Source organism: Protopterus annectens, chromosome 14.part0 (genome assembly GCF_019279795.1).
Source record: "Protopterus annectens isolate FY-2018-M chromosome 14.part0, PAN1.0, whole genome shotgun sequence".
Classification (NCBI taxonomy): domain Eukaryota; kingdom Metazoa; phylum Chordata; order Ceratodontiformes; family Protopteridae; genus Protopterus; species Protopterus annectens.
The window spans coordinates 371,678,030-371,693,173 of NC_056748.1; positions in this window are offsets into that span (position 1 = coordinate 371,678,030).

Below are 15,144 nucleotides of genomic sequence, written 5' to 3' on the forward strand. Positions count from 1 at the left end.
GTGAGGTATATGCCTTACACACTACCCGCAAGTTAACACAAATGTGATTGATGCTTTATAGCCTACTATTTATTCACTAATTGCAGTGTTGCTATTATCATCTTATCATCTCCATATCCCAACACTAGACTCTGGTTCAAGTCCATGTTACTCCTGATTCTTCTAGTGAACTCCTGTGCTTTTTTCTCTCTCTTATACATTTTCTTTTGGAACTCTGGAAAAGGTTTCACTGATAAAGTCTCTGTTTGAGCTATATTATAAGAAGCAGAGTACTACTTGCTAAAACCACTCCAAAGACATCCAGATATAACAGACTGAAACTTACACCTAGAATAAACTTACTTCTCTTCTGCCTAGTGTACAGTAAATACTCACTTTCTGCAAACACTCTGCAGGTTCCAATTTTTAATACTTTCCCCTTCTGCTACAGTTTTGTAAGGATCAACTCTCTCTGCTTGTATGATTGCAACTTAACTAATTTAGGTCGTGGCTGCTTTCTTGTGGCCAGGTTTGGTATACACTCAGTTTCCCCTTTCATTTAAAAATCCTGATGTGGAACCCCTGTCCAGTTGTTTACTTGTGTTTTCATAAAATTAATACAGTCTTCTCCTTCTAGTTTCTCTGGTCCAGCAGAAAGTCTCAGGTTTTCTCTGAGCTCTCTATCTTAATGTGACTCTTTTTTTTGACACAGCTTTTTTTGAAAAGCATCATACTTAGCTGACATTTTCTTCATTTCACCCTCTGTTTTTTGCAGTTTTGTCAGTTCACCAGAATAGCTAGTTAAAGCTTCTTCTATTTTTTCAATCTTTTATTTGAGTTGATCTATTCCTTCAATGTTTCATTTATTCTAATCACCTCTGAGTACATTTATTTTTTTCCTTTGAATTACTTAAAGTCATCTCTTGTACTGAAGCTGAAGCTTGAACTGTTTTTTGCTGAATGCATGAACACGGGATTCATTCCAGACAGTGCTTTCTCTTTTTCTTTTCTGGTTGACGTTCTTTCAGGTTATCTAAATTTCCTCATTGCTGCCATCCAGACAGTGTACTTACTAACCAATAACTGATCATTGGCACTTTTTTCTCAGTTTCAGTTTTCACACTGGGAGAGCTGAAATTAAGCTGTTGATCAGTGTGCAGCCATATCGGAAGTCATGCTGACTCTCATCTTAATAACACTTTACTAATTCTTCTTATTTCTCATAGCAGTAGTCTTCTATCAGATTTCTTTCTGATGTCCATTTCAGTTGCTATTTCCACCATACAATTCCCATTTTGTTTTCCCACACTGCTCTGTTTTTACCTGTCATTTTCATTCCTTAGTTACAGAATGGTACTTCTTTGCATTAGCAAGACTTGGAACAGAGGGTCTAGACAAGATGATGGCTTGAATGCAGCAGTTTATAGTTGCTCTCTACTATTAAGACGTTTTTGACATGATTGTATTATCAAATTTGGTTCATTCAGTGCTAGCAGTAATTAAAATGTGTATTTTGCCTTAGGCTCAAATCATATAAGTAAAAACTTAACAGTTAAAAAATGGTGTCAGAATTTATATCAACAGATTATTTGAAAGATGTTGGCTTTCAAAACTTCTGGGCAAGACACCATCTCTACAGAGAAAGAAAGATTTCCAGAAGATATTATCCGTACAACAATTAACTTAAAATAGACACTATGGATAAAAGGATTTCTACTTACAAGAAAATGTCAATGAACAGTTTGAATTTCTAAAAACTATGATCTAACAACAAAATGCTCACAGAGACAGCATAGAACAAGTTTAAATGAAGTTGAGGGAAGACTGGGTGAGCAAGGAGGACACAAATATTTTTTGTTAAAACAAAATATGTAGCTATTGAATAAGGTGGAAGACCTTAAAAATCAAGAAAGAAGAAATAATGTAAATATTTTGGTTTACCCGGGATAATGGAAGGAAAAAATATGATTCATTTCCTTACCATTTGGATTGCAAAAATGTTAAACCTCCAGGACAACTTGTTGTGTGGTATAGAGAGAGGTCATAGATCACTCACAAAACCATCATTTAACGAAGGAGTCCCTCCCAGGTTTATAAGTTTCAGATTCATCTCACAAATGGACAAAGAACTTGTTATTAGAAATGCATTGGAAACTTCCCCGCCTCCGAAAATTGGTAGTTCTGTCATCAGATGTTTTCATTGCTATTCATAAAATGTAATGGAAAAAAAAAGGAAGGCATGCTTTCCACTGGCAATATCCATGAAATGCAGTATTAAGTTCCACTTTCATGACGCTGTATTTTGTAATTCAGAGACATGCAAGCTGCAGGAAGGAAATACTTCATTATTTGATCATTTACATGTCTCTAAGTCACAGTTAACTACCATCACATGTAGATCAGCACTTCCTGCACTAGTTAACTGGAGTGGCCGCATTGTGTAGTCCAAAGCCTCCCTCCCCCCTCAGTCACTTTCCCATGCACACATATGCACATTCAAACACAGAGATACACACCCACCACAGTTCCCATGCCTATCCCTGTGTCCAGTGCATGTGTGTCATGCTCCCCATCTCCAATCATCATACTGTTAAAATGGCATTCGGCATGATAAATCAGTTCTACCCCACCTGTCACCATAGTGTTAAAATGCCATTATGGCACAACAGTAATATTCCTGGTGACTAGTGCTTCCCCTACCACCCATTCCCATAGTGTTAAAGTGGCTTTATGGGCACAACAGTAGTACGCCCTGGTGACTAGTGCTTCCCCTACCATCCATCCCCACAGTGTTAAAGTGGCTTTATGGCACAACAGTAGTACTCCCTGGTGACTAGTGCTTCCTCTACCATCCATTCCCATAGTGTTAAGTGCTGTTATGACTCAGGAGTAGTATTTCCTCAGAGCTAGTAGCCCCCCTACACCCCACCTAACTAGTGTTAAACTGCAGTTATGGCACAGAAATAGTGTTCTTTGGTGGTTAGTGGTCCCCCTCCCACAGAATGTTGTAGATTATGCTGATAAGTCTATGGTGTGTGAAGATATAAGAGCCACTCCAACCCACACTCGCACAAACATACACATCACATACACAAACACAGCCCCTAAACACCCAGTCGCAATCACACACTCATCCATTTATCCATTCACAAACCCATACACACACACACACACACACACACACACACACACACACACACACACACACACACACACACACACACACACACACACACACACACACACACACACACACACACACACACACACACACACACACACATGCACACCTCCTGATTAAGGTAAGGTGTAGGTTTGGGTTGGGAGAAGGGGCAGTGTTAATGTTGATTTAATGTTAGCACCCATTACCAAGATGGTGCAGGGGGTAAAGCCCATCAACCATGATGGGCTGATACTATAAATGTCTCCCTATTAATTGGTCTTAGGCAAAATTTCGTTATGTAAACATACCTCATCCACTTCAAACACTGAGAAATGAACACCAGTGTCACCTGAACTTTTAATACAGAAAAATATGACAAAAGGGTACATATCCCAAGGAGGGAGGTGCAGTTGGCATGACAATTCCACAAAACTGAAATCACACCTATGTAATTAATCCAAATACTTCACCTCTCGAAAAACATCAAAGAAACATCACCATGAAAAGATGTCACAAGAGGTGACAAGCTGCATTTTGAAAAATTTATGGAAGAGCTTAATGGGAATACACATGGACTTAAATTTGTCTGGCAATGTATGGATGATAACACAGCTTTCTTAGATGTAGAGTTTTACATAAATGGGCAGGGCAAAGTTCAACATAGCCCATACAGAAAACCAACTTCTGTGAATAATTTTCTGCATGCTGACAGTATGCACTCCCCACATTTGCTTAGAGCACTGCCATATGGTGAATTTTGAAGAATCTTTTTTAATACTTCTGAAAAAGAACTTAGAAAAGTCTTCATGGGTGAGATACATGAAAGACTATCACTAAGAGGTTATTCTGAGACTATTCTCTCTAAAGCTCAACAGAAGGTTTGTAAACAAGGGTACAGAGTAGGTTGTCATTATGTAGAGAGAGATAGGTTACAAGAAGAGGAAAAGCTATTTTTTATAACCAAGTTTTCTGATTTTTCTGAAATTTTGGAGGGAATAGTAAAACAATTTTGGGGCATAGTGACTGAGGATGTCACGGTGGGAAATCTTTTTCCCCAACATATAACCTTCTCATATGGCAGGCATAATAATTTAAAAGAACTACTCAATAGAAAAATCTATGGGACTAGGGATAACAAATCTGTCGGCATGTACAGATGTGGGAAATGCTGTGTATGTGATAAGGTTAAAAATCTGCATGGTAGCAAGATTAATGGAAAATCATATTTTGCCAAGGAGAAATTTAACTGCAACTCATGTGGGGTGATTTATATTATTGGATGCAACTGTTCTAAGACTTTGTGGTATATAGGGCAAACTACAAGAAAGGTTAAGGTTCGGATTTTAGAACATATTGGAGACATTAGAAGGAAAAATATGGATAGCCCTGTGGCTAACCATTTTATATCTGCACATGAAGGGCAAATGGAGGGATTCATTTTTTAGTGTTCTAGCATGACCTAAAGTTTATAATGGCAACTTTAAAAGGGAATTGAACAAACTTGAGTATAGGATGATAGTTAATTATCATACACTAAGTCCTAGAGGAATGAATTTAGACAGTAATATAACTTTGCAAAAATTAAAACGGTAGGACCAAAGAATAAGCACAGTAAGATTTAAATCAGACTAAGTTATGATATAATTAATATTTTAAAATAGTTAATTTAAGATAATATAAATCATGGGTTTGATTAATTGAAAAAGTTAACATTAATTTTTTCACGAGTACACAAGTTTACAAGATTATGGTCAGATTGTTTATGAAATAAAATAAATTAAAAGAAATATTTTTTATGCATTTGTATGTACACATGAATTATTAATTTATGTTTAGAGTCTAGGGTTATATCATATGTGCTTAATTTTTATTTGATGTATATACAATGTTTTCCTGTTTGAGCTGTATGGCTTCGCACTATGTGGTTGCATTTAAGGAAATTAGTTAACTATAAAAGAAAAACAGAATTCCACGACAGAGGAAACCAACAGTTAAATAAAATGTTGTGTTTTATTAACATCCACTTTTCGTTCAGAATCACTGAACTTCTTCAGACTGACGTAAAAACATAAAAAAACTTTTTTATATACCTAATTGAAACATCACATGTTACATTTGAATGGATCAAACAGCTGTCGAGAAGTCCCTGACGTCAATGGTGAAAATGATCTACACAACTCTTAAAGTGCTACTGCATACAAAAATCTCGTGTCCTTGGTTCTAAAAATACTGAAAATAAACAACCATGTAAAACTAACACTAATATATATATAAACGCTAAAAACAAATAATAGATAATAAAAACAAAACAAAATAACTGACACCATTTGTAAAGAATGTCAAATAACAAATTTTACCTTTGCATGCTTCTTAGCTTCAAAATACAAGCTAAGCTAACTCTATCATTTAGCCCCGGCCACCTGTATGAACAAAACTTTAACTGCCAAAGCAGCTCCAGCAATAATTGAAAAGGACCCCCTCTAATATCAACAGGTACCTGTCCTAACACCCTGAATGTGAAACTATGCTGTGGACAATCATTCACATGCTTCGCCAATGCATTTTTAAACTTCTTCTTCTTAATGCTATATGTGTGCTCATAAATTCTTTCATTAAAATCTCTGTCAGTCTTGCCCACATAAAAAGCTGGGCAAGACTGACAGCAGGCTAAGTAGACCACTGATCTGGATTTACAATTAAATCTTCCCATAGTGTGTTAACTGATTCCATTTACTTTAAATCTTGAACCAGTAGCAATGTACCTACACATGTTACAACTCTCACACTTAAAAGTGCCTTTGAGCCTAACTCGAGTGTCAGTTTTCATTTCTAATAACCGTTTAACTGATTCCATTTACTTTAAACCTTGAACCAGTAGAAATGTACCTACACATGTTACAACTCTCACACTTAAAAGTGCCTTTGAGCCTAACTCGAGTGTCAGTTTTCATTTCTAATAACCGTTTAAAATTGTCACCCCTCCTGTATATAAATCTGGGCATATAACCTAGGCTAACATTTTTTGGAAGAGTTCCTATTCTAACACTATGTTACATTTTACCAGTGCACATCCTAGTCACCAAAAAAGAGGGGTAATAAAAGGCTAACTGGTGCGCGCTACCCGGATGGTGACTGATGATCGATCCTTTTTGGAGGAATGCGAATTTATTAATGGGTTATTTCTCCATAGAGGTTATCCGGAGAAGTTTATACAAGAACTGGTCAGTGAGGTCCAGGCCAAAAGAGAAGGGGGAATTTACAAACCTATTTTACACTACAGTTCGAATGTCATTTTGCAAATTGAGCAGTCACCAACATCTGGGTTAGAGACCACGACTGAGAACAGGAAGGTTGATATCACTACTTATTTTATTGCTATTTATAGTGCTGAGACCAACTTAATCAGAGAAATCCTGGTTAAGAACTGGAGTATTTTCATGTGTAATGATTCCCTCCAGGTTAAGTTAGGTTATATGCCCAGATTTATATACAGGAGGGGTGACAATCTTAAACGGTTATTAGAAATGAAAACTGACACTCGATTTAGGCTCAAAGGCACTTTTAAGTGTGAGAGTTGTAACATGTGTAGGTACATTGCTACTGGTTCAAGGTTTAAAGTAAATGGAATCAGTTATCACACTATGGGAAGATTTAATTGTAAATCCAGATCAGTGGTCTACTTAGCCTGCTGTGAGTCTTGCCCAGCTTTTTATGTGGGCAAGACTGACAGAGGTTTTAATGAAATAATTTATGAGCACACATATAGCATTAAGAAGAAGTTTGAAAATGCATTGGCGAAGCATGTGAATGATTGTCCACAGCATAGTTTCACATTCAGGGTGTTAGGACAGGTACCTGTTGATATTAGAGGGTGTCCTTTTCAATTATTGCTGGAGCGTTTGGAGCTGCTTTGGCAGTTAAAGTTTTGTTCATACAGGTGGCTGGGGCTAAATGATAGAGTTAGCTTAGCTTGTATTTTGAAATTAAGAAGCATGCAAAGGTAAAATTTGTTATTTGACATTCTTTACAAATGGTGTCAGTTATTTTGTTTTGTTTTTATTATCTATTATTTGTTTTTAGCATTTATATATATATTAGTGTTAGTTTTACATTTTTGTTTATTTTCAGTATTTTTAGAACCAAGGACACGAGATTTTTGTATGCAGTAGCACTTTAAGAGTTGTGTAGATCATTTTCACCATTGACGTCAGGGACTTCTCGACAGCTGTTTGATCCATTCAAATGTAACATGTGATGTTTCAATTAGGTATATAAAAAAGTTTTTTTATGTTTTTACGTCAGTCTGAAGAAGTTCTGTGATTTTGAATGAAAAGTGGATGTTAATAAAACACTTAACATTTTATTTAACTGTTAGTTTCCTCTGTCGTGGAATTCTGGTTTTGTTTTAGAGTTTGTTGCAGTTTTTTCGTTGCTAAAATTAGTTAACTATGATTATCAAATATTTAATTGATTAATTATATGTAATTGTTTGTAGTGTTTGGTATATAAGGAGGTGATTTTTTGAAGTAAATTGTTCCACTGAAGACGAATGGCCGAGGTACCAGAACGTGAAATAAAAGGTTAAAAGCATTTCCGAGCATTGTTCTTTTCATGGTGATGTTTCTTTGATGTTTTTCGAGAGGTGAAGTTTTTGGTGGCTAGTTGGTTGTATTTTTTGTAATTAATCCAAATACACCTACTTTAAAGGCAATGGTTAAACAAACCATAATCTTAGATGAGTTACTTAACAATAACAGTCCTTTATTTTATAGGTACACTATGCTACAGTGTTAAAATACTACTTTTTAAGTACTTTTATTTGTTGCAAACCCACAGTCAAAGTCAATAACTTTATTATGATATCATTTCTTTGTAAACATTGCATGTAAGCATTGCTGTCACCATTCACTGTATATTTTATTTTATATAAACTGCTTATATTACATTCTTTCTACTTGTTATTATTTCAATTTATTTTTTCTTTAATGTTACTTGGGTAAATATACTTTCTTTTTGCACATACAGTCATTCTCAGTGTGTTGTTTTTGCATTTGCTAACTGGTCTGGTATGTGGCTGAAAATGGTTTGTTAACCAGGAGAGCATACTGGTGTGAAAACTATAATTAATGAATTAATTAACAAAATAAAATAAAGGTATACATTCTCAATGCAGATGTTGATAAAAGGCACGCTGTTGAATGATAGCACATGACTGGGTTGTTTGAGGAGCTGGAGGACAAAATGGAGGGGGGGTAGTTCCATTTTTTTTGTTTTTGCCTGTTACCATAGGGAACTTCCTGTGCATATCATTTCTGTAATTAACTTATTTTTGTTTTTTTTTATTTACTACAGCTTTTATTTTTAATATCACATTTAGGTTTATTATGAGAGGTTGGTTAGATAAAGCATTGAATGTCAATATAATTTTGACAGGTATGTTTTAAGTGGTCAGTGCAACTTCAAATGATACCTTCAAGTATCACATGGTACTAATAATGTCAAGGAATTGAACTCCAGTGAAATTTCATCATACTAGGCGATTAGGTGGTTAGTGTTGTCTCCTCACAGTAAGAGGCTCTCCGGTTTGATTCTCGGCTAGGGTGCCTTCTGTGCTGAGTCTCAGTGTCTTCCCTGTGTTTATGTGCATTTCCTCTGGATGCTCTGGTTTCCTCCCACATTCCAAAAACATGCAGAAGGTGGATTGGACACACTAAATTGACCCTAGGTATGACTGTGTGTTTGCGAGTGTGTGTGGTGCACCCACTGAATAGGGTTAGGCCTTGGCCTAGCAACCTGAGCCCATAAAACCCATAGCTGCTACAAAAACAATGAGCACTGAAAGGTGCTCATTGCCTGATGTACCACATGGTGTGTAAACGGGAGAGAGAGAGGTGATTAGGTTACATATGCAATTATACATGTGGAGTTAGTTTAATTACTTGTAACGGTGAAGGCTATTAATTTGATTGCATTACTTTATCAGTAAAGGTTTGATCAAAACAGAGGTGTATTGTCAAAATTAAGAGGAATTTAAAAAGATTATTTTCTTTTATGGTCTGTATAGTTCCTAAAAAAGGCCAAGCCATGTGTTGGCTGGGGAGTATAATCTTGGGTTCAACATGGGTAAACACAGAAGTGGTGCTTGGTTGTTAGAAGGATAGGTATCCCAAAGGAGGTAGCCCTATATTTTATTTTTTTCTTCCCCAGTGGCAGAGTATCAAGCCCCCTTTGCAGCCCCAGTATGTCTACCTGCAAGTCCCACCCAGGCAGAGTCCCAGTGTCCACTTTGCTGGGAAGATTCTTGGAGAAGTCCTTCTCTGAGGAGGGCCCCCCCCCAAATAAGGTTATAAGGCTTAGATTCTGCCTCATAGAAGCAGGTGAGGTAGGCTTGATAGATGAGCTGTCATCCATCTGATGAGGGACTTTTATTATTTGCCTAATTCATTACTCCTTCGGACAGCATATAGCTGTATAGTAGAATGGCATAGGAGGTGTTCTGAGTGTGTGCCCTAAGTCTTGCTGTAAAATGGACATGCATACCCAGCACCCTCTACCCCCACAACCTGATGTCACAACTCCCGAGTCCTAGCCTATGAAGAGGCTTGTGGAGTGACATACTGCAGTCTCTGCTTCAGGATAGCCATGCTTATCCTCCCTGTTGCTCCATCGGGTGCCTGAGCTGTTACTCAAACTCAGGTCACCATGGCTGTAACAAAGCTTTATTTCTTTATTCCACCAGAGGGACTCAACCTTATATTCTATTAGTCTTTTAGTTTAAGCTGAACTTTTGAAGCAATTTTGGACAGTCTGTGCAAATAGTTTACGGACATCATCCTGCTAAGCTGAATGTAAGTGGTTTTATTTTTCTTGATCATTATTTCTGCTCAGATGAACAAAGTTACTTAAAAAAGACTATCCAATGACTTTCACTTCTTGACAAGTTACATGGAATATGAAGCAATGAATCTGTTACTATTTACATAAAAGTAAAGAGATGAAATTTCTCGACCTTTTCCAACAGTCCTTTTCAGACAGTAATCTGGAAATGGAGTATTACAGGCTGCAAAGAATGGGTTCAGCATATGTGATTCTCATCATGCAACCCTGTTAAATCTGCCTTTTTAACAAGAGCATTCAGTCATATAGCCTGCTCTGGAATTAGAATGTAATTCACAGATGCATCAAGTGCTTAGGGTTTTGAGTGTTCAGAAAATACTATATAATTGAGGGGACATGCTACTCCAGAAAAATAAATGAAATTATGAAATGAAGTGATGTACTTTGGGTTGAGGACCAGCCTGAAAAAAAAAACTTTATTTGCAAAAATCACTCACTTGTCCTAGCTGTATGCACTGTAAGATGTCTAGACTTAACAGTTTTCCTCTCTCCATCAACTACTGAACTCTTGTGAAAAATGAGCTAGGAGACTGCCAATGCATTCTTCCCCTCCTACCACATATTTATGCTATTTATCTGACTGTACAGATCCTTACATATCCAGCCTTTGTTGCACTATAAGTATTAAGCTTTTTCATGTGCAATAACTAACTGATGTGCATATTTAACGTTGGTTCACACCTTACCTTACCGTAGGACTCTATGAAGTGAAATATAAATCACACTGTACAATATTCATGCTGACTATTCCATATGCTGCTTAGTTCTTATGTTATAGTAATGTCATGAACATGTTGTTACTCAATTCTATTTATATGTAAAGTGTGTGATGTCATTATGTTATTATTTTATTCTATTTTTATTTTTATCTTGTTATTTTCTTCTTCTCTGTAAGTATGTTTTTGCACTGGGAATGAAGCATTGCAATTTCGTTCATCACTGAGGTATAGTTCTGAATGACAATAACGTTTTCTTTGCCTGTGACTTGACTATTAGACAGTAAACTATTCTCATTAGTTTTATACTGCTGAAATTATTTTTTTCTTTTCATACTGTTCAGATTCACCTTTACCTCATCTATGTAGGGTCCACAAAACTGAAAACTCAGTCATCCTTTCAGATGAGCAGTTACTGTCTATCTTAATTCAAAGTACTCTTAAATAAAAGAAAAATAGACACTGATAACGTGTATCCCTATTGTGTCTAGGACAGGAAAAAAGAGTCTTTGTGGATTCTGTTTAAGCAGCTTTATTTTATACAAACACATCACTATAAAGGCTTACTGACTCTAACTTAAGTAACTTATCCACAAACTAACAACTGTGATCATGCATGCTCACTCTCTGGCTGCTCCTTCAAAATGGCACTAGGGATTACACATGTCTGGAATTTATACGTGCACGTGCAGCCTCACATGCTTCTTAAAGATATAGCACACACTTTACACTATGATATACATCCTCCCTCTTTCAGAAATAGATCATGTGATTGTTATGAGACTATTTGGCATGCAGAAATCACAAGTTACCCATAGTCATGCATTATATAATATTAAATACACATGTATGTACAATCAAGTCCACGTTGCTGCGTATTTCACAATAGGCCTAGATACTCATCCATATCATGTTACATAAGACTGGGAATTAGATTTAGCAACTGAAACAGTTTCTGTAAAATGACTGAACTGTGGAATGCTTGAATCATTTTCTGGAATGAATCAAAATTTTGAACACATTCTGGTCTGGAAACTGTCTGACTCACTCTTCGATTTAGAGTCCGCATCACAGAAACAATGCTGTGATTGCAATGATGATGATGATTCTGGTACAGGAAAAAGATGTCTGTGATTCTTCCTATAGTCCACACCATTAGAATTTACCAAGTTAAGATCTCAGCTTGGCACAGATGCCTATAATCTGTCCTACTCGATCAAAACCTTTTGTTGTCTGGATTCGTACCATCTCTCCTTCCCTCAATGGATGAAGTAATCTGCTCAATCTGTCATAACTAGATTTCTGGATATTATGCATCTTAAACAACTAAGCATTGATGGTTTTAGTGTTCTTAGATTTAGGCTGCAACAAACTTGAAGAAATAGGTAGCGTAGTTCTAGTTTGCCGGGAAACTAGTCTTTGAGCAGGTGAGCCAAAGACTATCATCATTGGGTATGTTTCTCAGATTAAGCAAATTCAAGAATACACTGGTATTGTCATGGTTTGACCTTTCAAGTAATTGCTTTGCATTCTGCACTGCACGTTCAGCTAGACCATTGGACTGAGGATATTCAGGACTACTAGTGACATGTACAAAGTCTCATTCTTTTGCAAATTTCTGAAACAACTGGCTAGTAAATTGAGTACCATTGTCAGAAAAAAGTTTGTGTGGACTACCACGAACTGAGAAATGACATTTCAGCTTAGTAACAACAGCAGTTGAGGCTAGGTTAGTTAGTAGATCAATCTCAAACCAATTCGAATAAGAGACTACCAAAACCAAGTAGTGTTGATTATTTCACTCAAAGATATCAGTTGTTACAGTAGACCAAGGTAGTTTAGGTACTGGACTTAGGTGAAGTGTTTCTCTTTGCAAATGTGATCTGGTATTATTGCATACTGAACAAGAAGAAAGAACTCTATCAACGTCTTTTGGTAATGAAGGCCAAAATGCTAATTTTCTTGCTCTTCTCTTAGTGGATGTGGACCCTGGGTGACCACTGTGCAAAATCTGGATATATTCTTGTTGTAAGGAAGCAGGAACAACAGTTTTAGGACCTTTGAAAATAATGCCATCTTCCATCAACAATTCATCTCTGCAAGGAAAATATGTTTGCACTTCAGGTGATACATTACATTGTTTTGATGGCCATCCGACATTAATATAGTGACTGAGCTTCTGCAAAATTTGATCAGTCTGAGTGTGATCTCTTAACTCATCATGTCTAATGGTGGAAAAATTATGCACTGACATCACATCAAAGTCAAACGTCTCTGTGTTAAGCTGTTCTGTTGTAATTCTGGGCAATCTGGATAAGGTATCAGCCAGATAAAGAAATTTGCCTTTAGTGTAGACCATTTTGAAATTGTACTTTTGCAATTTGAGCATCATCCTTTGTAATCTCACTGCAGAGGAATGCATAGGCTTCTTTTGAATAGTAACTAGAGGTTGGTTATCAGTTTCAGTTTGAATAGCTTGACCATAAGTATAATCATGAAACTTGGAACATGCAAGTACTATTGCCAAAAGTTCTTTCTCAATTTGAGCATAATGCATCTCAGTTTGGGTTAGTATCCTAGATGCGTAGGCTACTGGTCTACACTCTTGAAGTATAACTGTGCCTAAACCAAATTCTGAAGCATCACAGGAACAAGTAACTGACTTGTTCACATCATTGTGTCTTAATGTAGGTGGGGTGACAATTTTCTGCTTGAGATCTTCAAATGCCTTCCGGTGCTGTTTCAGCCATGACCATGCACCATTTTTGCGTGTGAGTTCTCTTAAAGGTGCTGTCAACTCACTGAAGTCTGGTATAAATTTTCCTAAATAGTTGACCATGCCCATAAAACTCTGTAAAGCTTGTACATTATCTGGTGCTGACATTTCAAGAATAGCTACTTGTTTGGTTGGGTCTGGTCTCAAGCCTATACTCGTAAATAAAAGACCTACATATGTAACTTCTGGAAGTCTGAATTTTCACTTCAGAGGATTGAGCTTCAAGTTTACATCATGTGCTCTGTCTAGAACTTTCTTGTGGTTTCTGTCATGCTCTGTCAACATTGCCTCCAACCAGTAGATCATCTACTATTATGGCACAAGGATAACCTGAAAAAATTTGTTCCATTTCACGCTGAAAAACTTCACTTGCAGAATTTATTCGAAATGGCATCCTTAGGAATCTGTATCTGCCAAAAAGAGTACCAAAAGTAGTTAGAAATGAGGATTTGCGACCCAGCATCACTTTCCAAAATGAACTCTCTGCATCCAAAACAGAAAATACAGTGGCATTCAGTGTTTGAGCTGCAACCTCTTCAACTGTGCGCATTGGATGATAAGGTCTCTTTAATGCTTTGTTCAAATCTCTTGGGTCAATGCATATTCTGATTTTGTCTGAGCCTTTTTTGTGAGCGGCTAACATGGACAACATGCATTCCGTTGGTTCTGTGACTGGACAAATCACACTTTGCTGTACCATTTTATCCAACTGAGCCTTAACTTTATCTTGCATAGCTATTGGAATTCTTCTTGCTGGTCTGACTACTGGAGTAACCTCTGAGTCTACCTTCATGGAATACACAACTGGAAGTTTGCCTAACTTGTCATCAAAAACATCAGCATACTCTGAGAAAATGGCTTCTGAAAAATTAGAACTTGGAAATGCATTTATGTGATGAACTTCTTTAGCAAAAGAAAGTAGATTCATTCTTAAACTGTCTTTGAGACCCAGTAATGATTGCACTGGCCTTCAGACTACATAGAATAACAAGTTGTAACAGTTATTGGCCAAATAACATAAAAGCATCACTGAACCTTTGGCTTGAATTTTTTCACCTCCATAAGCAACCAGTCTGGCACTACTGGCCACATTGAGTTGTTCATTAGTTCTCACTCTAGCAAATGTGTCTGCTGATGTAACATTACACTTTGACCCAGTGTCTACTTTGAGCTCTGTGGATCTTCCATTAATCTGGACAGTACAAAATACTTCACTTCTTGTTAATAAGTTTACTGCATCAGCTCTTCCACCAAGCACTGATACACCATCTACATAGAAAGCTGACTGCTTCGGCTCTACTTGATCAACTTGCTTTTTTGTGTGACCTTTCTTTACAACTGAGTGGGGCTTACTTGATTTGCAAAACTTTTGGAAATGGTTCCATTTTTTAAACTTTTGACTTTGCCGACCAAATGCTAAGCACTTCTCTCTTTTAGACTCACGATTTTCACCACAACTGTGACAGTTAACAATAAAGCTAGATTTGGATTTTGCTGATTCATGTTTATACTGCACTGAGCTGGCATTGGAGCTTGCATCTTTCTTGGAAATTTCTAGAAAGCCTTGTGCCTTCTTTGGAGACCCTGTAGCTGCCACCTGCTTAGGCCTGCTC